This window comes from Parasteatoda tepidariorum, chromosome 5 (assembly GCF_982258835.1).
Source record: "Parasteatoda tepidariorum strain Cologne lab strain chromosome 5, Ptep-v5.0, whole genome shotgun sequence".
Classification (NCBI taxonomy): Eukaryota; Metazoa; Arthropoda; class Arachnida; order Araneae; family Theridiidae; genus Parasteatoda; species Parasteatoda tepidariorum.
The window spans coordinates 51,694,992-51,721,677 of record NC_141759.1 but is presented as its reverse complement, the minus strand read 5'-3'; the positions used below and the strand labels follow the sequence as shown (position 1 = coordinate 51,721,677).

Genomic DNA, 26,686 nt, shown 5'->3' with positions numbered 1-26,686 from the left:
GAAATGACAAGGTTAAAGTACGGACTGAAAGGCTACAAGAACGAAGTTGAACATTCTTTTTAACATCACACATGCTTCTCTGAAGGGAAAGTGAAAAAAACAGGTGGAAGGAAAAAAAAATGTAAACACTTTAAGAACATGCTGAAGCAGGTTTAGAATTTAAATAGTTGTTTTGATGAACTCATGGTTGGTCGTGGATGACTCATAAAGGGGGAGGGGGAGGGGGTGGTAGACTACAGTTTCATCGGAAAATGCAATTTTTAGAAACTTCTTGAAGAAATTCTTTTTGTCTTAATATGCAAAATGGTTTGTTTCCTTTTAATTAATATGATTTTTTTCCCCAGTAATGTAAGGTTGTAAACAAAAACGTATCACGGTATGAAAAATATAAGATAGTATTATATAAGTTTGATTGCGCTTTATTGTGTTTTTATATCTAAGAAATATTGGGTGAACATCAGATGACTATCAATTTTGGATAATCAAGTACTTCAGTAAACACAATTATCAAATATTTATTCTAGAAATTACTTTTCCTCGGCTTTTGCTGTCATTTGATCCAATCACCTATTAGTAACCAAGCTTCTAACACCTATTTTTGGATCACTCCATAACAACGTGTTACATAGATAGTAATTACAATACGTGTCAAATTACAACGAGTTAGCAGCATTAGCATCATATGTTCAGCATCATCTGCGAGTTCGATTTATTATGCAACTTCTGGGAAAAACTTTCGAAACATTCTTTCGGAACAATCTTAATAATACCCATCGTAACTCTAATGGTGAGGAAGTAATTTTTTTAATTTCCCATACACTCTCGACGCAACAGAACAGGCCAATCAGCAACCAGTAATGAGTCTTACCATAGTAGCTGTTTAATCTTTTGTTTTCCTGAAGCACATGATTGTCAATCACTGACTGAATCTTAAAGAAACGTTCTTTTTCAATGTTTGGCGAGATTCAACATACAATACAATTAAAACCTAATGACTGATTTGGCTCTGCTGCATTTTTCATTTGACCTATTTTGGCGTAGTTGAAGGTAAGCGCTAACATTGATTAGACTTTGAATGTGGTAAATATTATAGTAAAGGGTGGTTTGTTTTATATTATGCTTTGATATTAGTATACAATTAAAACATTATTGTATTTTAACTGTATACTAAATTTGTATTATTATGTTTTAATAATATAATTGCGATTTAAAAGAAAATGAAAATAATTTGAATCAAGATTCCGATAATTTTACTAATATTATGTTCGTGGTATTTTCCCCCTCTTAATTGTATATTTAGCGCTAGCATTGACTAGGTAACTTAGCTATGCTGAGCGCTAACCGCATCCCTCTTAACCTGAATATCTTCAAAACACATTTCAGCTGCGAAAATGAATAAATAAATTAATAAAATTTAAAAAAAGTTTGTTTAAATGTGTTTTAAATAAAGTTTTTAATTAATTAAGGCATTTTCAAACCATCAATTTTGATTGTATATAATTAAGTATTTTAAAGAAGATTTGGTTGTATCGTTTGCTGTTTCAAAGGAGTATTTTAAGGAGATTTGGTTCTATAGTTTAGTATTTTAAAGAATTTAAAATTGTAGTATTTTAAAAACTAATTAATATATTATTTATAAGTAATTGTCAATATTTTCATGACTAGTACTTTTCAGTGCTTACAATTCGAAATCTCAAATTAATAATAATGAAATGCATCTTAAATATTTTCATATATAGAGTATGAATACTTAGTTCACCTTATACGTGTGTTTTCTTTTTTGCTTATTAATACTTTTTCTGAAGATATCAATTTGTAAGTTTTAACTTATAAGTTATTCACAAAATGAAAATATTTAAAATGTTTATTATATATTTATATTATATTACATTATGTATATATTTTGCAAAATATATAAATTATGCAAAATATATTAAACATTTAATTATGGTTATTTTAAAATTTTACGGATGATTAAGCTATTTCAACTGCAGCTCTTTTTTGAAATTTAAAAATGCGAAACTTTTTATTTATTAACATTCATTGAATTTTGTCAAACAATTTAATGGTAAATTAAATTTCTCCATTAGAATATTCTTTCTACGTCGGTATTATACTTAAAATAAAATAATACAGAAAAAAATAAAAATCATATGTGAAAAATAATCGAAATTCTAATTGAAACTTTTCTTTGTGAAGTGTTGCCAAAGTTGAGTAATAGTTGAAATTCCATTTGACAAATGTACAATGAACAAATTTGCGATTATTTAAAATATAAATACTGAATATGTAAAGTAATTTATGATTATGTATTCACTAGAGTTCTTTTTGATGAAAAACTATTAATTCAAATTTTCTGTTTAATTTTTGCGATTTGAAAAATTGCACACTTTTTCTTTATGTAAATAAAAGTATACATTATAAAGAAAGAATAATATACAAAAGAATACATAATTACATTGTAAACATTTTCTTTGTCATTTAATTTTCGCTAAAACAACTCTAAATATATGACATATTTGTTTTTAGTTTAGATTTCTTCTAATGATAGTTTATACAATTTTCATAGCGAAATTTAATTTTTATTAAGATTTCTTCTAATGATAGTTTATACAATTTTCATAGCGAAATTTAATTTTTATTAAGATTTCTTCTAATGATAGTTTATACAATTTTCATAGCGAAATTTAATTTTTATTAAGATTTCTTCTAATGATAGTTTATACAATTTTCATAGCGAAATTGAATTTTTATTAAGATTTCTTCTAAGGATAGTTTATACAATTTGAATAGCGAAATTTAATTTTTATTAAGATTTCTTTTAATGATAGTTTATACAATTTTCATAGCGAAATTTAATTTTTATTAAGATTTCTTCTAATGATAGTTTATACAATTTTCTTAGCGAAATTTAATTTTTATTAAGATTTCTTCTAATGATAGTTTATACATTTTTCATAGCGAATTTTAATTTTTATGAAGATTTCTTCTAATGATTGTTTATTCAATTTTCATAGCGTTTTTTTAATTCTTATTAAGATTTCTTCTAATGGTAGTTTATGCAATTTTCATAGCGTTTTTTAATTCTTATTGAGATTTCTTCTAATGGTAGTTTATACAATTTTCATAGCTTTTTTTAATTCTAATTGAGGTTTCTCCTAATGGTTGTTTATACAATTTTCATAGCGTTTTTTTTAATTCTTATTAAGATTTCTCGTAATAGTTGTTTATACAATTTTCATAGCGTTTTTTAATTCTTATTAAGATTTCTTCTAATAGTTGTTTATACAATTTTCATAGCGTTTTTTAATTCTTATTAAGATTTCTTCTAATAGTTGTTTATACAATTTTCATAACGTTTTTTAAATTCTTATTAAGATTTCTTCTAATAGTTGTTTATACAATTTTCATAGCGTTTTATAATTCTTATTAAGATTTCTTTTAATAGTTGTTTATACAATTTTCATAGCGTTTTTTTAATTCTTATTAAGATTTCTCGTAATAGTTGTTTATACAATTTTCATAGCGTTTTTTAATTCTTATTAAGATTTCTTCTAATAGTTGTTTATACAATTTTCATAGCGTTTTTTAATTCTTATTAAGATTTCTTCTAATAGTTGTTTATACAATTTTCATAACGTTTTTTAAATTCTTATTAAGATTTCTTCTAATAGTTGTTTATACAATTTTCATAGCGTTTTATAATTCTTATTAAGATTTCTTCTAATAGTTGTTTATACAATTTTCATAGCGTTTTATAATTCTTATTAAGATTTCTTTTAATAGTTGTTTATACAATTTTCATAGCGTTTTATAATTCTTATTAAGATTTCTTTTAATAGTTGTTTATACAATTTTCATAGCGTTTTTTTAATTCTTATTAAGATTTCTCGTAATAGTTGTTTATACAATTTTCATAGCGTTTTTTAATTCTTATTAAGATTTCTTCTAATAGTTGTTTATACAATTTTCATAGCGTTTTTTAATTCTTATTAAGATTTCTTCTAATAGTTGTTTATACAATTTTCATAACGTTTTTTAAATTCTTATTAAGATTTCTTCTAATAGTTGTTTATACAATTTTCATAGCGTTTTATAATTCTTATTAAGATTTCTTTTAATAGTTGTTTATACAATTTTCATAGCGTTTTTTTAATTCTTATTAAGATTTCTCGTAATAGTTGTTTATACAATTTTCATAGCGTTTTTTTAATTCTTATTAAGATTTCTTCTAATAGTTGTTTATACAATTTTCATAGCGTTTTTTAATTCTTATTAAAACAATGATCGAGAAATCATTAAAAATAATAAAGTTGACATCGGAAAAATATTTGCTCATTTCGTAAGAAGCTAAAATAAATGTTTTTTTTTTTTAAACTGAATACTTGTCTTTTCTAAAAATACAATCTCTGACTATCTGATAACTATCTAAAATATCACAGAATCCAGAAATTAAACTTAACTTATTCAAACAAATAGTTAAACGTTATCTATATACTGCTTCAAGCGGTGAATCGATAAGACTGAAATTCTTTTCAGGCAAGAAAGTTTGTTATCTGGAAGCATTGTTGACTTAATTTTTCGTTCCCACAAATGTACTTTTTGAAAGTCCTAAAAAAATTCATCAGAAAACAAAAGAAAAAAGATCGAAAGCAAAAACTATCACCGTGAGACGATTTGACTTTGAGAAGTACAGAAATGTGCTGAATGAGTGCACTGAAATGTGCTGAATGAGTGCACTGAAATGTGCTGAATGAGTGCACTGAAATGTGCACTTTTCTTAAGTTGCGCATTCACTCCGAAAAAAGTAATTAACTCATTCTCTTTTCTGTCATCTCATCCTTAGTTTGAGGAAATCGATGCAGTTCTGACGCATGCGCAATTGCGCAGATGGTTTTCGTTTATGAAAACATACAATATTCCCGATATTTTCTGATAGAGCGTTATTTTTTTTTCCTTTTCTATTTAAGACTAGGACCGCTCGCCAACCCCCATATTGCTTCGCATTCATCATTGTTCACTTCAATAACGTCAATAATTTCCACAAAAACACAAATTTCGGTTTCAAAATTCACAATTATTTTGCCTTTTTGTAAGAACATATTTGTTAACCGTAATGAAATAGACGATTACCTAAATTCGAAAAGTAATAGTTTGTAATTGCGAAAAAGAATGAAAAAGTAATGTAAAAGTATATAGTATCAAGGGCGCCGGCAGCGGGGTGCACTTGCACCCCCCTGGCTTTTTTTTAAAAACAATTAAAGAGATACAAAAAAATTTTGTTATAAAATTTTTTTATTAAACATATTTTTAAAACAAATAATTAAGTAATTATTGACACATAACAATTAAAAAATTGTTTAATCAAACAAGAATTGTAATCGTCTTGTTTGCTGTCCAAATCTGTTTTTAACTTTTTCAATGAATTCTGAGTCATCTTTGATTCTTTTCTTATGGGCACTGAGCATTCACAAACTTGGCAGATATCTAAGCTATATTTTTAAATTTCATTTAATAAATGTAAATAATATTATATTTTCTATTAGTTATTCAGTTTAACAAAGGTGTATAACACAAGCTGACTTCTCGCAACTGTAAAACTTCATCAACACAACTGTTTGTAGTTATTTGTATTTCAAAGTCAGTAGCTATGCCAGCGCGATCGCAAAATTTACAAGTACAAGAAATTCGTACTTTTTTTTAAATATCTTGCTAACAATGAAGAAATGTATCTTGAAAAAATGAACAGATGAAAGTATATGTAATAACAAAACAAAATGTAATAGCAGAATATTTTAAATTTTTTTTCGGGGGGAGGGGAGGGTAGTTTGTTAGAGGGTTGCACCCCCTTTTATATTATTCTGCCGGCGCCCTTGTATAGTATACAGATATTTTGTATACTGTATACTTTTACACAAGAAAAGTATACATGTATTTTGAGATTCAATAAGAAGAAATAAATGAGAAGTTATTTCACCTTTTGAAGAGGCTTATAGCAATTCAAATAAGGAAAGGTTTTAGTCACTATTTATTCAGACTTTTTAAATTTTACAATGAATGTTATATCTGGCAACATGTAATCTCTCTACTCGACTTTAACTGATGTCTACTCGGTCTCCAGCTTATAAAATAAAGAAATGAAGATATCGTGAGGAAAAAATAAATTTTTGCATCAATAAGCAATATTTAAAGCAAAAATCAGGAAATTTAATTTGTAATAACTTTTTAATAAATTGGAATTTGGTAAAAAACTCTCGTTAAAATTATAATACAAAACGGTCTTATCAGGACATCAAATTTCAACTCTCTAGTTGCATTTCAGCGAACTGCAGATCGATCAACATGTTTTTCTTTTCTTTTTACAAGTTTAATATTTAATAATTTTCTTTCGTTTATCAAAAGATGATTCTATGTAAAAACTAACTTCTTAGTAAATATTTTTTGTTATTTTGTTTAAGAATGGGTGAAAATTTTTTTTAATTGTAAGTTGTACAATTATTTGCATCATTCTAAAGCATGTAATGTTATAAGGAAAAATACAAATTTGAGTCAAATTGGTTGGATAGGTCCTGAGAAATCGAACTTTAAGTATCTGATTTTTTGGAAACTCAATTTCTCAAGAACTATTCGACCGACTTTGTTGAAATTTTGTATATTGCCATATAAAATATTTAAGTGATGCAAATAATTGTGCACCTTACAATACCTTTTGTATATGCCTAATAAGAAATAATAAATATTCACTAAAATTTATTTTTTGCTTGGAATTATCTTTGGATAAAAGAATTTTAAACTGTGTGTTAAAATTTTTCAATTCGCTTTAAAAATTTCTCGTGATATAGCGAAAAACGCAAAAAGTAAAATGAACATTGAGGGGTCCAAACTACCAGGACCATATTTCCCAGATTGCGGCTACTCCCTATACTTTGGAAATCAGAAATCCGAATCCATGAAAAAAAAGGTATGTTTATTCAGAAAAAGTACGTTTTAAGATCTAATTTCATATTTTAAAATATCATCTGCACGTATTAATTAGCATATTTGAGTTTACTCCGTTGAGCCATTAAGAATGAGTTCTAGAACGTAAAAATCCGTTAACTTGATCAAAAGTTATTCAGGTCCGTTTTTTTGGCACACTGTACATAATGTGAAAATACTTCTGCACATTAGCTAACATTATTTATGCAGATTAGCTAGCTAATGTAAGAAATTAAGACATTTCGCAGAGTTTTGATGGCTCTGGGGATATAGCGTGCGCCTTCCAACGAGGTGAACCAGGTTCGAAACCCAGCGAGGGCTGGTCGATACGAATCCCGCATCCGTCTTGCATCTACCACAGTGCTGACGTGAAATATCCTCAGTGGTAGACGGATCATGAGTTAGAGTCCCCTTGCCATCACGCTAACCGTGGGAGGTGTACGTGTTTTTCCTCTCCATGTAAAGCAAATGCGGGTTAGTTCCATTAAAAAGTCTTCCACGAAGGCAAATTTCCCCCAATACTTGATTCAGGAGTTCCTTTGTCTTCTGGATTGGGTTCAAAATCACAAGGCTACGGCGTTGAGGATTAGTAGTCGTAATCCCCAAAATTGGGTCGGTTGTTCAACGACGGTTACAAACTAAAAATTCTAAGAGTTTATTGACTCAATTAGTTTGTAGATTAACTAGGTAATGTGTGAAGTGGAACATTACGTCATTTCGCACGGTTTTTTTATGTCATTTTTTAAAAATCTAAATACCCTAATTAATTTCTATATTGTCCTAGATGATCTGAATGATACTAGGTTAATCTGCTTATTATCCTTATCTATCTGAATATTAACTAGTTAATCTGCATTTTATCCTAGTTAAATTTAATTCTATATTGTCCTAGATAATCTAAATGATACTAGGTTAATCTGCTTATTATCCTTATCAATCTGAGTATTAACTAGTTAATCTACATTTTATCCTAGTTAAATTTAATTCTATATTGTCCTAGATAATCTGAATGATACTAGGTTAATCTGCTTATTATCCTTATCAATCTGAATATTAGCTAGTTAATCTGCATTTTATCCTAGTTAAATTAAATTCTATATTGTCCTAGATAATCTGAATGACACTAGGTTAATCTGCTTATCATCCTTATCAATCTGAATATTAACTAGTTAATCTGCATTTTATCCTAGTTAAATTTAATTCTATATTGTCCAAGATAATCTGAATGATACTAGGTTAATCTGCTTATTATCCTTATCAATCTGAATATTAGCTAGTTAATCTGCATTTTATCCTAGTTAAATTTAATTATATATTGTCCTAGATAATCTGAATGACACTAGGTTAATCTGCTTATTATCCTTATCAATCTGAATATTAGCTAGTTAATCTGCATTTTATCCTAGTTAAATTTAATTACGTAAGGCTATTTTGTTTTCCTTCTTAATTAATCTGAATATTAGCTAGTCAGTCTGCCTATTTAACTCTGGCTAATCAGCGTATTAACCTAGTTATTTTGCATACTAACCTTATTAATATGGGTATTATCCTAGTTAGTTTGCTGATTTGTTAGTTAATAAATTATGTAGTCAATGTAGATTTTTTAGATGATCTATATATTATCTAGGTATCTGAAATCTAAATCTAGGTATCTTAAAATAAATTAAATAGGTATCTGAATCTAGGTATCTAGGTATCTAAAAATTCTTTATGACATCATAGTTTACGTAGCAAAATGCTGAAGTAATAAGTCTAATTGAAGTTTTACTACTCACAACAAACGAAATATTGTTTTTTTCAACAAAACAATATTTGGGGGCATCGCCCATAACTAACATTATCGTACCCTTGAAAGATAGCTATAATTTAGAATAAAATGAAAATATATAGTGATTGTTTTTCAGTGAAAATGTTATTGTACAAAACTGTCGGTTTTTTTTCACGCTTTTAACACGCCCCTGTTAAATGATTCTTCGTAATTTACAGGAAAACGTGTTTTAAAACTACGACTACAGTTATGCAGGTTCCTTGTTGTTCGTTAAGATTTAATATTTCCGATTGTCAGGTGCTTTTATTATCTTTCATAATGAATATTGTTTATTGCCGACTTTTCTCCAATCAGAAATCAACACAATTTTATTATTATTTACGACATAGTATTTGTAAAAGTTTCAGTTGATTTGATTAAATAAAATTTACTTCCCTTTCAGATTTTATTAATATACAAAACCTCTCTTTAAATATATTTACTGAATCTTGGTCAAAAATGAAGTGCAAAAGATTGCTTGCTTGATGTAACTACTTCTCCTTGTTTCCTTTGACAGGCAATCAAACAAGTTTTTAGCTTTTCAGTCCTGCCCCTTCCTAAATATTAATTAGAGATAGACCTCCATTGGATATATATTTCAGTTTTATTTATGATAAGGATTCTAAATATAAAAATTTGAATAGTCCTTATGTTTTTCCTAAATATTAATTAGAAACCCCCATTGGATATATTTTTTATATAGTTGTATTAAAATGAAGCTTCATTTTAATACAACTATTTTTTGCCAAAAAAAAATGATTGTAAAAAGAAAAAAACTTTTGGAAAAATTCAATGCTGTTAATAGAAAGATGCAGCTTTATTTTGACTCGACTTTTTTTCATTCAACATTTTTAATTCAATTTATTTTTTTTAAAAAAGAAAAAAAAATACAGAAAGATTTTTGGAAAAATTTAATGCTGTTTAAAGAGAAATGCAGCTTAATTTTTAAGACAGGATAAATTTTTTATTTCAGCTAAAAAATTTCAAGAATAAAAACGTGTTATACATTAATAAATTATAAGATTAAAACAATGAGAATAAAAGCATTTATTGTTTTACAGTCTATGTAAAACAAGAGACTGTAAAACAATAAATGCTTTATTAATGAGAAAAAAAAGAAATAATTAATACATTAGATTTTCCCCTTCCAATTGACGAAAAAAGATTCTGTACACAAGTCTCGAAAAAACATAAAAGATTATACACAAAAGTCTCGAAAAAACACAAAACATTATATATACAAGTCTCGAAAAAACACGAAAGATTATATGCAAAAGTCTCGAAAAAACACAAAAGATTATATACAAAAGTCTCCAAAAAACACGAAAGATTATATACAGAAGTCTGGAAAAAACACAAAACATCATCTTCAAAAGTCTCGAAAAAACACAAAAGATTATATACACAGGCCTCGAAAAAACACAAAACATATACAAAAGTCTCGAAAAAACACAAAAGATCATATACAAAAGTCAAGACACAAAATCTTTATCCAGAACTTGGATGAACCTTCCTTAATTCCTTTTTACGTAATAGGAGGAAAATGACTTAGGATGTACAGTTACATTTTTTTTCGCTTTGTTATATCACATGTTGTCCTAAATTATGTGAACAAAAGAAATTAGTACTGGCACTTATTTTGATTTATTTTCTCATTTTCACTATTGTAACATTTTTGATTAAATTTCCCCATCTCTTAGATATTTGTCTGGCATTTATTATCTCACGTGAAAATAAAAAGCATTTTTATTTAAAAATATTCTCGAGCAGATAACTATGTAATATCGAAAAAAAAATTCACTGTTTAAATTATCAAACTTAGAAATACGGCTCTTTTTCAAATAAAAGTCTAAAAGGGTTATAATTATTAACGATGTTGAAATTATGTGAACTATATTTCAGGCATATGATATTAATATAAACTAAAATTTCATTTACAACTTTTTTTTTCTTTACAATTAAAAAAACTAATAAATAAATAACTAAATATATAAAACCTTTTTATTTTTATTTTCAATGCCCAGCTGTGTTAACATTTCGTCAATTCAGGTATCAAAAGGGCAGATTTGTTGCCCACTCTTTCAGGGGCACCATATTAGGTGGGCCAACGTTGCTCCCACAGTGAGGAGAGATAGTACAGAGAAGGAAACAACATCCATGCCTTACCCGGGTTTCGAACCCAGAACCTTCCTGACGCAATGCCCTGACCCCCACACAGTCCGGTCGTACTAACCATAAAACTAACCGTAACCGTGAAACTAACTAACTAAATAAATGAGCAAAAATAAATAAGTGAAAATAAATAAATAAATGAAAATAAATAAGTAAGTAAAAATAAATAATTAAGTAAAACAAGAAAAGAAATGAAAATAAATAAATAAAAAAATAAACAAATAAAAAACAGGGAAGTAAAAAAATAAATAAATAAAGTAATCAATAGGTTCTTTGCATTGGGTAGGAAAATATTTATTTTGAAGCTGATTCGTCGTCTCATTGATTCGTTCATACACTAAATAGCTATGATTTTACTATTATGCTTGTTTCCCAGCTTTGCCTATTCACTGAATTGTTCGTTCAATTCACACACTGTATCGAAATTCATAATTTTTTGTTTAGTGTTAAAAACAAGGAGAAAGTTTCAACTTTTTGACGAAAATTCATTATTTTTGTATATTAAGAATGAGAGAGAAATGTTAACTTTTAATATTATCTTTTAACAAAAAATCTTCATTTTTTGTATGGATGTAAGAATACGGAAAAAATGTTAACTGTTACTTATTATCTTTTAGCAAAATAATAATTTTTTATTTTAAAATTAAAAATAAGAGGGAAACTTTTTAACATTTAACGAAAAAATTAATTAATTTCGTATTGTAAGAATGAGAGATAAATGCAAACTTATATTATTATCTTTTAATAACAATTTATCATTTATATATTAAAAGAATGTTCAGTTTCAGTGTTATTTTTTTAACCAAAATTCCTAATTTTTTGTATAGTTTAAAGAATAAGAGGATCATTTTAGTTTTTAAACATATCTTTTGACAAAAACTCATTATTTTTTGTATGGAGGTAAGAATGAGGAGAAAAAAATATTAACTATTACTTATCTTTTAACAAAAAACTATTATTTTTTTGTATGGAGGTAAGAATAAGGGAAAAAATATTAACCATTATCTTTTAACAAAAAAATCATTATATTTTTTGTATGGAGGTAAGAATAAGGAAAAAAAATATAAACTATTATTTATTATCTTTTAACAAAGAAAAATTTTTTTTTATGGAGGTAAGGATAAGGAAAAAAATTATTACAATTATTATTTACGATTACTTATTATCTTTTAACAAATAAATCATTATTTTTTAAAATTAAAAATAATAAGAAAATTCCTAACATTTAACAAAAAAATTCATTAATTTTGTATTGTATGAATGAGAGGAAAATGCTAAATTATATTATCTTTTAATAAAAATTTTTCATTTAGGGGAGAGTCGGGTAGCCCCGCTCACTTAAGGAGTATTGCTGATATTTCTGTATAATACTGAGTAATAATCAACATTTTTGTATGTTTCTATTGTTTTATCATCTAATTAAATAATGCAAAAAGAATAAACCAAAAAAAGAATAGTTAAACTTAAAAAAATAGAAATTTAAAAAAACATGTTTTTCAGCTCTTTTCAAAATGTGTCGGGTAGCCCCGCCAGAAAAAATAGCCGTTTTTTGGCTATTTTTTCAGGTGTAAATGAGAATGACCAATGTATTGACAATAGCTAAACCTCATTTATCATTTTTATCACAAAATTATTTTATTTATTACATATTTATATACTTTTAGTGAATTCTATCATTTAATAACAACAATTGTCATACTTTTTTTCATTATTAATGTTTATTAATATATTATAATATTAATATATATTTATATTAAATATTTAACGAAAATAATTTAATTTAAGTAACAATAACTCATAACAATAGTTGTTTTTCAATATAAACTTATTTGGTTGATCTCTTCTTATAAACTTAATATAAAATACTTCTTATAAAATTACAAACTCACTTTGTATTTTGATTGCATTCAAATGCTTCTGTAGATTGATTCGTTCACAAATAAGTGAAAATAAATATGTAAGCAAATAGCTTATCATAATGTTTATGACTTCTTGATATTAAATTTAATTTGGATATATCAATTACATTTTAAAAATATTTAATTTTTCATTTTTAAATACATAAATTTATGTTTCATATAATATTAAAACATATATTTGTTGTTAAAAATGCATATGACATTCAAATTTGAAGCAATAAATGAATAATCTTTGCAACCGTACATTTATCGACGAAATAAAATTGGGCTGTGATACCCGATATTCATGTGAGCGGGGCTACCCGAAATCCAATTTTTTTATAAATTTGTAATTACTCGAACAACTTTTTACATACAAACTTCTTTCCTTGTGCAAATTAAACTTAAGACTACATACTTTAATGCTGTGTGTATAGAAAAAAATATTTTTTTAGTATTAAAATGAAGTTTAATCGAAACATTCAATCAATTTTTCTTAATTTCATGACTACTGTATTCAACATATTTTCAAAACTATTGTTTACCATGTTAACAGCTGCATAAATACTTGAAACTTCGAAAATAATCTTTTTTTTAATACAACAATTAATGTCCGATGGCCCATTGACTTGAAAAAATATTCTATACATATGAAATTGACTGTGGGCGGGGGTACCCGCTGGGCGGGGCTACCCGACTCTCCCCTATATGTATAAGAATGTGCGAAAACTTTAGCTTTTAGTATTATCTTTTAACAAAAGAAATTTTTTTTTTTGTTGAAGAATGTAAGTGATTGCAGTCATATACATTTCCCGTTATTATAAGTTTTCGAAAAGAAAAAGAAAAAAAAAACGTAATTTTTCTGAAATATTAAAAAATATCAAAATCTTAATGTTTGGACCAATTATGTAATTTTCATAACAGTTTACAAACCCCTATTTCGAGTTCTGCAATTACTAACCGTAAATCGTTGAATGACCTTGAATACTCTGGTTTCTATAAAATTTTTTTGAAGTTAAATTATTTGAATGATTAAATACGTTACACTGAATTTCTATGCAGGAAACAAAACACATGAATAGCGGTATCTATTATGTATTTAATAGAGGAAATTTAATATGATGAATACTGACCTTGATATAAAGACAATCTTTAAAAAAATTTTTTTGTACTAATTGTGAGTTAATATTGTCTTCGATTTTAGCTTTGATGTTAGATCTCAGAAAAAAAATTTAACTTGTTAGTAATTACGTTATGTTTAAATAATTTTGATAATTTATCTTTATCATCATACTTGTTTATCTTTATTATCAGATTGAATGGGAATGAAATAAAGAAAATTTTGATAAACAAGTGCAAATTTTATATAAACTATATATTTTTAAAAAAAAAATTCAAATCAATTGTTTAAATATAAAATATTTCCTAACAACTTCTTATAAACAGCATAAAATAATACTTAATACATTTTATGTGTTGCGCAAGTTTTATTTCTTTTGTAAAGAATTTGATTGATATTATTAATTTGACATTATAATAATAAGCCATGTTTTCAAATTATGGAATAGAAGATTTTTGTAAGGTCTCTAGAGGGTTTTCCCAAACAAAATATTCGATTTTTGAAAAAAAAATGTGTTTGCATAACCTGTTTTATTCTAAGAAATTTAACATCGAGTGCAAAATAATACTTAAAAAATTTGTGGGGCGCGGAGTTATCGACTATGTCAAAATTCATCGATAAAAAGGTACCCCACCATAGAATCTAGATAACATGTTTTATATACTAGAGAATTGGAGTCATATTTTTGTAGTGGTAGATACATTACAGTACTCCTCCACCAGAATTATAGTGAAAGAATTTGATGAACGAATTCCACTAGTTGATTCATTGCTGTTTTGTGAGAAGCCGGGAGAGCAGTATTAAGATCACCGTACTTTTGCTATTCGTGAGAGCTGTATTAAGTCAACGTCGTGGTTGCTCCTGTGTTGCCATTAGCAGTCTAGTGTACGCATGCTGACGTTGTGTTTGATCGAGACTGAGTAGCAACAGCGCGAGGAGGTGGATAATGTCGCAGTCACAAGTAGCAAGTCAGCTGTTCAATGTGGACCATCCATCGTAGGAGGCGTGTTCAAATCGAAGTGGGCGTTACTGTCAAGGTAGGCGTGTTCACATTTTGTCCGAAAGTCACCAATGTGGGGCGTGGTTATCGGATCCTTCTACCTCGGAATTCCATGATTTCCAAGTTGTCACAATTAACAGTCTCTACAAAACTCTCAAAGATACAGGAAAAATACTGAAACCTGCATACTGAAAACTAAAAATAACACACTGATTTTCATTATTATCATTGTCTGAAGACTCAAGAAGATTAGTCTTTAAATCAGTTTTTATCACCTGATGTACGAACTTACTCGAATTTTAATAAACCTATTAAGTCAAAATTTGATAATTGCTTTGAGTGAAGCACGTGGCTTAAATTCATTCTAGCATTTGAATATTAGTAATATTTTATATTTCTTTTGTCAAAACACCTGGTGTACGAACTTACTCGAATTCTAATAAACCTATCATCAGTCGAACCATCAGTCGAATGTTAAAAATCCTTATATAAAAGGGTAGTATTTTGTTTCAATCATGTATTGGCTAAGGTGAAATAATCACATTTGGAGGATATAATACGAATTTAAAAATGTCTAATCATGTTTAATTTGTATTATAGCCATTTGGTTACACACACAGAAATTTCGCGAACAGCGTTTATTAAAAATGAAGACATTTAATTTGTCATCTCACAAGAGTGGGCTAAAAAACGCGTTGTCCTATCGGATAACACAGGCCTGCGATGAAAAAAATACAAAGGGTCTGATAGCTGAACTTAATGTATTTTTTGGTGCTGAAGTGGAAAATAATAATGAAAAATTTCTATCACGTCACGTTTTTTAGAAAAATTCAATTTTACTGGAATTTTTATGAACATTTACCATAAAAATTAGAAAAATTCAATTTTACTGGAATTTTTATGAACATTTACCATAAAAAAAATAAAGTTTTTGAATTTCTATCCCTTCTTGACTGACCAGCATTCTACTTTGGTCAAATCTACAGAAGTACCCCTCTATTACTACTTCCTGTCACCGTCCCTTTCTCCGTCACAATCTCCCTCTACCAATAGCGTCACGAGAATCCTTATCTAGTTTCGCTGACCTCTCAGAAACACTAGCAAGCGTAATAGGGAGTCATTTTAAAGTCTTCTTTTTTCTGTGCGTTTCGTGAAACATGGCTCCGAGTTCGAGACATTGTGAAAATTTCCCAGATGACTTTTGTTATATATGCGGCGAATATTGTGTTGTTAAAAATCGAATGAGGAACATTACAGACTATGTAAGACAACTTTATCTCGCATATTTTGGCATGAAATTCGGAGATCAGGACAAATCTTGGGCACCTCATAAAGTTTGTGTGCAGTGTCTCAATGATCTACGCTTATGGCATCAAGGAAAGAAGACTACTTTACGATTTGGGATTCCTATGACGTGGAGGGAGCCCCAAAACCACTTTGATGATTGTTATTTTTGTTCCCGCCATGTTCATGGGTATAACCGAAAAAATCAAAGACTAATATCTTATCCTGATAACATTCCATCGGCCATACGCCCTGTTCCTCATGGACCTGATGTGCCTTTGCCTCCAACTGAATTGCCAATCATCTCTTCAGAGTCTTCAGATTCGGAGCATCCAGAAGTTCAAGGCTCCGATATCGAATATAAGCTTTCCGCAGACGGTTCTCCTCAGCCCTTCTCTCAGGTTGAGCCTAATGATCTGACTAGAGATCTTGGCCTTTCGAAAGAGGCAGCTGAGTTGTTAGGCTCCAGACTGAAAGAAAAAACTTATTGGCCAAGGGAACATCTTTTTATTGGTACAGGAATCGTGAAAAGGAATTTATTAAGTACTTTGATGAAGAGGAGAACTTGGTCTATTGTTCTGATGTTCCTGGATTGATGAGCAAATTTAATGTCATCTACGATAAGGATGAGTGGAGGCTGTTTATAGATTCCTCTAAAAGAAGCCTCAAAGCTGTTCTTCTTCATCATGGGAGTCAGTATGCATCAGTACCAGTTGGACACTCAGTATATTTAAAAGAATGCTACGAAAACTTGGCTCTCGTCCTGAACAAAATCAAATATATCGACCACAGTTGGACTATTTGAGGTGATTTGAAAGTTATCTCCATGCTTCTTGGTCAACAAGGGGGATTTACAAAGTACCCATGTTTCATTTGTGAGTGGGACAGCTGTGACAAGACTCAACATTGGGTCAAAAAAGAATGGCCGAAAAGACAAAATCTTGACCCAGGCACAAAGAACGTTATTCGAAGCAGCTTAGTTGATCCGAAAAAAGTATTGTTACCTCCGCTACATATAAAATTAGGTGCAATGAAGCAGTTTGTCAAGGCTGTTCCAAATGATGGCAATTGTTTCAAATATCTTTGCAAAAAGTTTCCAGGTTTATCCCAAGCTAAGTTGAAAGAAGGAATATTTGTTGGTCCAGATATCCGCAAACTCATGAAGGATAAAGAATTTGAGACTAACATGACAGAAAGTGAGAAAGAAGCTTGGATTGCTTTCAAAGATGTCGTCAATAAATTTCTGGGTAACTACAAGGATCCTGATTATAAGGAAATCGTAACGAAAATGTTGGACAAATTTAAAACGCTGGGTTGCTCCATGAGAGTAAAAATGCATTTTCTTCACTCACATGTGGACTTTTTCCCTGAAAATTTAGGAGCAGTCAGCGAAGAGCAAGGGGAAAGGTTCCATCAAGATATCAAAGATATGGAGCGTAAATATCAAGGAAGATGGGACAAGAACATGCTCGCTGACTACTGTTGGATGATAGCTCGGGATAAACCTGAGATTAGGCATAAAAGAAGATCATCAAAAATAAGTTTCAGAGGAAAACGAGTATGTACTTAAATAGAAACTTTTCTCTTTTGTTTTTTGCTTGTTTTGATTTTTGTTTGTTTTGTTTTTTGTTTCAAACTTTCATATACACATACACAATATTTGTTATTCTAAGTCAATCGTCAATTTTACGTCAGTTATCTCAATAAAATATCAATAAAAACAAATTACAATGGTATGTTGGTGATTTTCCTCTAGAATCTGGTGTAAAAAGTTTGAACGCAAGGAACTTATTGTTTTTTTCTCGACCAGAGGTGACCTGTGCTGTCTGGTAACAGTATTTTTTATTCATTTTAACCTTTAAAAAATTAGCTGATAGCTCGAAAATCAATTTTCTTTCACAAGATTAAATTTTACATATATCAAAATGAATGAAGAGAACAGTTGCCGGACAGTACATGCAAAATTGTTTGAGAGAATTCTTTTCCAAATAGGATTTTAGTAAAAAGATTAATATCGATTTTATAAAAAATCCTGATGTGATTGGGAAAAATGAAGGTCATTTTCGAAATCAGCACATCAAATAACATATAAATCAGCAATAACTTCTCTTGTATTTTTCCAAAAGTTCAATTTCGCAGGCTTGTGTAATTAGTCTCTAAAGTAATATGGGAAAAAAGCTTGTACTTTTTCAAGAACTTTTAAAATAGCGTGCAACTATTAAGAATTTTAAATTTTATGTATTGAAGCACTATTATACATTTTCGTTTCACAGGCTTTTTTTGAACTTTTTTAAGAACTTTTAAAATAGCGTGCAACTATTAAGAGTTTTAAATTTTATGTATTGAAGTACTATGATACATTTTTGTTTCACAAGTTTTTTTTTTGCACTTTTATAAGAACTTTTAAAATAGCGTGCAACTATTAAGAATTTTAAATTTTATGTATTGAAGCACTATGATACATTTTAGTTTCACAGGTTTTTTTGTTGTACTTTTTTAAGAACTTTTAAAATTGCTTGCAACTATTAAGAATTTTAAACTTTATGTATGGAAGCACTATGATACATTTTCGTTTGACAGGTTTTTTTTGTGTACTTTTTTAAGAACTTTTAAAATAGCCTGCAACTATTAAGAATTTTAAATTTTATGTATTGAAGCACTGTGATACATTTTTGTTTCACAGGTTTTTTTTTGTACTTTTTTAGGAACTTTTAAAATAGCCTGTAACTATTAAGAATTTTAAATTTTATGTATTGAAGCACTATGATACATTTTTGTTTCACAAGTTTTTTTTTTGTACTTTTATAAGAACTTTTAAAATAGCGTGCAACTATTAAGAATTTTAAATTTTATGTATTGAAGCACTATGATACATTTTAGTTTCACAGGTTTTTTTGTTGTACTTTTTTAATAACTTTTGAAATAGCGTGCAACTATTAAGAATTTTAAATTTTATGTATTGAAGCACTATTATACATTTTCGTTTCACAGGCTTTTTTTGTACTTTTATAAGAACTTTTAAAATAGCGTGCAACTATTAGGAATTTTAAATTTTATGTATTGAAGCACTATGATACATTTTTGTTTCACAAGTTTACAAAATTTTTGTTTTTTAAAATCTATATTTTCCATTTTTCATTGGAACAAACTCGTATGATAAATAGCTTCCGCCTAATGTTTATAATTTTTTATCGCTGACATCTTAACTAAGTGTTTTCTTGAAATGAGGAAGCAAATTAGATTTTAATTATTTTATAAAGAAGAAATTTAAGTAGAGGTTGTTGCTTGAAGTGCGTATTAGGTCAATAAAGACAACAAAAATAAATGCGTAATAGTATTTAATTTGTAGACTTGTTAATTTTGTCAAAGAAAACCTTCCAATAAATCTTTTTTACGGAATGCATCAAGCATTTATGCATGCGGATATTAACTAGTTTGTACACGACTATTTACATCTGGCAGGTCATTAATATTTAACGAATTGTAATTAGGTTTTAAAACAATATCAGTCTGTTAAGATTGATACGTTGTTGCCTTCTGCAATTCTTTTAACTATTATTAATAAATGAATTTCAGTTTTTTAGGTAAGGAAACTTTAAATTGAGTTTGTCTATCTGCTACGAAAATCTACACATTATTGATTACTAATAACTAGGAGGCTCCGCCCCCTGCTCGCTAACGCTCGCCAACCTCCGAGAATTGCTATGCAATCCTATGTGGTTCACGCCGTGAACCATGTCTCGCTGCGCTCGCTCGCCAATGAACACAATGTTCTAGCACAAAGACATAATATATTATCATCAAAGACATAGTATTTTATCATCAAAGACATAGTATTGTACTTATGTAGAAGAATTCTACCAATGTTCTTATTGGCTTTTAAAAAAGTATATTAGCTATTTAGATTGTACATGGTGAAAAAATCAAAACATTAGCTAAATAAGAAACATATTAGCAAAATAAATTATCAAATATTGCTTCACTAATATTCTGCATTTTAAAGCGTGAAAATTCAATGCATAAATAAACGCGAAATATAAAAAAATTCAATGCATTCAATACAAACACTTAAACGTTTTTTAGACGTTTAGGTAGCTCCCAGTAGAAAAATATCAATTCAGCAGCGGCCTTTTAAAGCATTCTCACTTCAATTAATTAATTAATTCCTAATTGAATTTAAATTAAATGTTGTCATGTTCTTAGTGCATGAATCTGAATTGAACAACCTGATAATGCTCACTCTGGTTATTGTTATCTGGTTGCTTACTACGTGCTCTTGCGCGCCGAATCCAATCAATTAAAAATGAAAACTGTCACCAGCGCGAGAAAAGAAATATCATCGGTTTTATTGATACATACATACATACGTACGTATTAGCGTTTTATATAATATAGATAATAATAATAATAGATTTTTAAATAATGGATTTTTAAGTAATCAATAGAAAATAATTTAGTTGAATTATTAAATTGGTATAAAAATGAATTATTGTAATTATGTCTTCCACTAATGGCAATTAAAAACTGATATCTTATATGCACTCTTATTAAAAAGAATATTCTTGATTTTATTCCGATTACATTAAAAAAATTTAAACTTACTTTCTTATTAAAATGCTTAATTTTTTTTAAGAATCAAATTTTTTTTAAGTACTTCAGTAATAAAAGCGAAAATTAATGAAAAAAAGACTATTAACTTTTTTAAAATTTGAAGAATTTTTTTAAAAACATTTTAACATGCATTTTTTAGAACTTAGCGAATTTTTTAAAGAGGTATTTAATACATATTTTTTTGTAATTTTACAGTTAAAATTTTCATATAGCTTAGTTTTTTTTCTCATAATTATATGTATATACATATAAAAGACATTTCTATAAAAAGACAAAATTTTTTTTTGTCTTTCGTTTTTTCACTATAACTTTAAACATATTGAATAAAATTAAACAAAATTTTTTGGACAATTTAAAATTAATTACAAAATTGTTGTTTTAAAATTTGTAGAAAATTCGTTAAAAACTGTGAAAGATATGAGTATTTAAAGTAGTTCAATTGTAAAGAGCATGCGCGAAAAGAATTAAAATAAATTTTTTTTTTTATAATTTTGTAGTGGCAACAAATGAAAAAAATCTGATTTGAATGTCTTTTAAATTTAAAATGTTTCAAGCAATTTTCGAAGTAATTTTTGTACTTTTTAAAAAAAAGATCAAAACGATAAAGGGTTTTCTACAAATTTTATTACAGGTTTTTATAGAGTTGTGTAATTTACCAGATTGGAAAATAAAATTAGTGGAAAACCCCAGATCATTTCCTTTGAAAAATTGACGCTTTCCTTTGAAAAATACAAAAACTACTTCGAAAATTGCTTGAAACGTTCAAAATTTTTAGATATTCAAATAAGACTTTTTCCAGTTTTTGCCAAATACGATTCACTACAGAATTATGAAAAAAAGTAAATTTTTTCCCTCTCATGTGCTTTATAATTGAAATACTTTAAACTCTCATATCTTGCATGGTTTGCAATGAGTTTTCTTCACATTTTTGAACAATAATCTTGTAATTAATTTTAAATTGCTCCAAAAATTTTGTTTAATTTTATGGACTACTTTTAAAGTCATAACAAAGAAAGGACAAAAAAAAATTAGTTTTTTTTTTTTTTTTAAATGTCTATATCTCCATAAATATTTAAGCTTAGTTTACGAAATTTATGCAGTTATTGCAAATAACAACTAAAGTAACTTGTAAACTAGTAACTAAATAACTCGTAAATCGATGGAAGTTACGAGCTTATTGCTTGATTTTCTGGCATAGGGTGTTCAAAAATACTAGTTTTCTTTCGTAATTAAATTTATGCAGTTATTGCAAATAACAACTAAAGTAACTTGTAAACTAGTAACTAAATAACTCGTAAATCGATGGAAGTTTCGAGATTATTGCTTGATTTTCTGGCATAGGGTGTTCAAAAATACTAGTTTTCTTTCGTAATTAAATTTATGCAGTTATTGCAAATAACAACTAAAGTAACTTGTAAACTAGTAACTAAATAACTCGTAAATCGATGGAAGTTACGAGCTTATTGCTTGATTTTCTGACATAGGGTGTTCAAAAATACTAGGTTTCTTTCGCAATTTATTCTCGGTCCCTCAATCCTCCGAAAACTCTAAACCTTATAGCTAAGTACTAAAATTTGCATGAACTAAACACCTCTTAAGTTACACAAAGTAGTCCTCTGAGTATTTCTTAAGAAATTAAAAAAAATATCAAAAACTGAAAGTGTCTTTTTCCATTATCGTAGGGTAGGTTTCCTTTAAGCGTAATTCACGGTCATAACCTTATTTAAATTAGCGTCGCAAGGTTCGAAAGTTGTTTGTTGTTTTCTAGAATATACCGATTAAAATTCAGAACATATCTATTCAATGATTTTTTTAACCTGCCACTTAAAAATATTGCAGACTGATGATAAAATGAATGGGTTTTAAACGTCTCAGTTTCTATTTTCTTCGTTCCTTGTCGAAATTAGATGATGAGAAGGTTTCGAAACGTCTTAGAAGATTGCACCTATCAAACCAGTTGTCAAAACTAAGAGGGGGCTCCTAGCGAGTTGACCTTAAAATTTTTTTTTTCCATTTGTATTTTTATTTCTAGTATCTCCCGGTAAAAGAGGGAGCTTTTACTTTTTCAATCTATGTTTTGAACAAGCTCGAGTTGATATCAGGTCAATAATTCGAATTTCGTTTGAATTTTTGATTCTCGGTGAAAAAACTCTCCTGAAGTTCTCCAAACTCTCCAAAGTGAAACTCTCCAAAGGCTTTTAGAATTGTTTGTGTTGCAATTTTTGCAAGATTAGACCAGATATTGTATCAATAAATAACGGGTAAGTTAATCAAAAAAATTTTTTTTTTCGTTTATATATTTTAATATTTGGAAGCACAATGGGTGAAAATCGATACTTGATTTTAATTTATTTGTACTAAAAGAAATTGAATTTCGTTTGAATTTTTGATTCTCGGTGAAAAAACTCTCCTGAATTTTTGGCAAAGGCTTTTAGCATTGTTTGTGTTGCAATTTTTGCAAGATTAGACCAGATATTGTATCAATAAATAACGGGTAAGTTAATCAAAAAAAATTTTTTTTTCGTTTATATATTTTAATATTTGGAAGCACAATGGGTGAAAATCGATACTTGATTTTAATTTATTTGTACTAAAAGAAATTGAATTTCGTTTGAATTTTTGATTCTCGGTGAAAAAACTCTCCTGAATTTTTGGCAAAGGCTTTTAGAATTGTTTGTGTTGCAATTTTTGCAAGATTAGACCAGATATTGTATCAATAAATAACGGGTAAGTTAATCAAAAAAAATTTTTTTTTTCGTTTATATATTTTAATATTTGGAAGCACAATGGGTGAAAATCGATACTTGATTTTAATTTATTTGTACTAAAAGAAATTGAATTTCGTTTGAATTTTTGATTCTCGGTGAAAAAACTCTCCTGAATTTTTGGCAAAGGCTTTTAGAATTGTTTGTGTTGCAATTTTTGCAAGATTAGACCAGATATTGAATCAATAAATAACGGGTAAGTTAATTTTTTTTTTAAAATATATTTTTTTCATTTATATTTTAATTTTCGGAATCAATGGATGAAAATCGATACTTCTTTTTGATATAATTGTTCTAAAAGAAATTGATGTTAATAATGAGAATTTCCTTGAATGCAAAATTCTCGGAAAAAGAATTCTTGACTTTTAATAATGGATTTGTAAATTCTGTGTATTGTAATTCTTTTAAGATTAGATTAAATATTTAGTTAATAAATTGTGGGTTAGTTAATTAATTTTTTTTAAAATTTGTGTTTTTATTGTTGAAGCAATGAAGATCGACTCCTTTTTTTTAATGGAAGTTGTAGTTGATATTAATACATATTAGAACGTAATTTAGCTACGTAATTTTTTAACGTAATTTTAAAAAAAATCTAGATTTTTGATAAATGTTCTGTAAATTCGTGTCTGACTATTGTCCTCAGATAAGTTTAGATTAGATACAGAGTTCATAAATTAAGGGTAAGTTAATTAAAAGAAAATCTATACTTTATTTTACCAATTTTGGAACTTTTAACTTTCTTATTTATTTATACTTAAGAAGCTGTTGTTTGTGTAAGTAAAGCAAATTCAATTTATGGTTTTGATTCCCGAGAAAAAGAAGCTGTCCATTCTTTTTGATAAAGGTTTTGTTATTGTTAGATAGAGGTTTGTTCTTTTGATAAAGGTTTTGTTATTGTTAGATAAAGGTTTATTCTTTTGATAAGGGCAATTATTTGTGGCAATTATTTATAGATTATATCAAATACTGAGTTGATAAACTACGGATAAGTTAATTTATGTAGTAATACTTTTTTTTGTTTATATATATTAATTATTTAAACTATGAGTAAAGATCGGAACTTTTGCTTTCTTATTAATTTCTAAACATTTAAGTTAACTTAAATAGTACGATTTTTTTAAAGGATTAAAAAATTTGTGTGCTGTAGGATTTCTGATATTAAGTTAATGAATTTTATTTACGTCTGTCGTAATTTTTTTGTGCATGCGCATATTAATTCCTAAAATAATACGCGTATTATTTCTACTTGAAGAGGTTGTCGTTAATGTATAAGCTGTTTTAAATAACATGAATTTTGTTGGGAGATGAATTTTGTCCCGAAAAGTTTTTATTTTAACTTGTAAATTCTTTACATTTATTGTTCTGTAATGAAATTGATGAATCATTGAATTAAGAAATTCTTAGCAAGATTTTTCTGGGATAAGACATTCAATTTATTAATTAAAATTTATTTTTTTCTGAATCTAATATTTAAATTTATTTCTTGAATTTACTTCTTAATAAATGTAACTTATATTTAATCCATTTTTCTTCATTAGGAAAAGTCAAAATTGTTTCTTATGCAGTAGTGATCAAAAATCCTTTCGGATTTTTGATGTTTTTTGTCCCGAAAATTTTTTATGATTTTTTATTTTAACTTGTCTAATTTGTTTATTTTAACTAATTGTTTATTTTAACTAATTCTTTGTATTGTTCTGAAATAAAAGTAATAAAATACTGAGCTGATAAATTGTTAGCAAGATTGCTCTTGAATAATAATTATAAGACATTGAATTAAAAATTCTTTGCAAGAATTTTCTGGGATAAGACATTCAATTTATTAATTACAATTTAATTTTTTCAGAATCTATTATTTAAATTTATTTCTTGAATTTACTTCTTAATAAAGGTAAATTATATTTAATCCATTTATCTCCATTAGAATAAGTCAAAATTGTTTTTTATGCAGTAAATTAAAAATCCTTTCCGATTTTTGATGTTTTTTGTCCCCAAAAGTTTTTATTATTTTTATTTTAACTTGTCTAATTTGTTTATTTTAACTAATTGTTTATTTTTATATCTAATTGTTTATTTCAACTAATTCTTTATATTTATTGTTCTGAAATAAAAGTAATAAAATACTGAGCTGATAAATTGTTAGCAAGATTGTTCTAGAATAAAAATTATAAGACATTGAATTAAAAATTCTTAGCAAGAATTTTCTGGGATAAGACATTCAATTTATTAATTACAATTTAATTTTTTCAGAATCTATTATTTAAATTTATTTCTTGAATTTACTTCTTAATAAAGGTAACTTATATTTAATCCATTTATCTCCATTTGAATAAGTCAAAATTGTTTTTTATGCAGTGAATTGAGAATCCTTTCCGATTTTTGATGTTTTTTGTCCGCAAAAATTTTTATTATTTTTATTTTAACTTGTCTAATTTGCTTATTTTAACTTGTCTAATTTGTTTATTTTAACTAATTCTTTATATTTATTATTCAGAAATAAAAGTAATAAAATATTGAGCTGATAAACCGTTTGCAAGATTGTTCTGGAATAAAAATTATAAGACATTGAATTGAAAAATTCTTCGCAAGATTTTTCTGGAATAAGACATTCAATTAATAACTTAGAATTTGATTTTTTCAGAATATCTCATTTAAATTTATTTCTTGAATTTACTTCTTAATAAAGGTAACTTATATTTATTCCATTTATCTGGATTAGAAAAAGCCAAAATTGTTTCTTATGCAGAGAATTTAGAACCACTTCACACCTTTTATGAAGATGTTTTTAAATTATTATTATTATTATTATTATAATTTTGAAAGTCTGAAAAGGATATTTCAGAACATTTTAATTGGTAAATGGTATAAATGGTATTAATTTTATGATGCGTGTTAATTTTATAAACCAGCATAATCCCTTCCTGTCTTTGGAAGGAAAATGAATTTTTTTTTGTTCATTTTGAAATTAAAGTGTGTTTGATTCTATACAAACTCATAAACCATTTTTTTGGTTATCATCATAAAACTGTGTAAATGTGAAATTTTTTTTAATGT

The 26,686-nt window shown here is 27.3% G+C and overlaps 1 protein-coding gene across 6 annotated transcripts in view; it reads left to right on the top strand.

Annotated features, from left to right (window-relative positions):
* Positions 1–26,686, top strand: part of LOC107454330 (alpha-tocopherol transfer protein-like) — a 63,328-nt gene that overhangs the window by 22,940 nt on the left and 13,702 nt on the right. The window contains exon 1 of one of the 6 annotated variants that reach the window (XM_016071491.5): positions 681–1,047. The exons of 1 other annotated variant lie outside the window; for it this stretch is intronic. The gene's annotated coding sequence lies outside the window, so the exon portion shown is untranslated. Of the gene's footprint in view, positions 1–680; positions 1,081–22,829; positions 23,132–23,502; positions 23,598–23,806; positions 23,832–26,686 lie in introns of those variants that run through there. 4 more of the 6 variants (XM_016071499.5, XM_016071507.5, XM_087163911.1 and 1 more) reach the window with 4 other exon arrangements.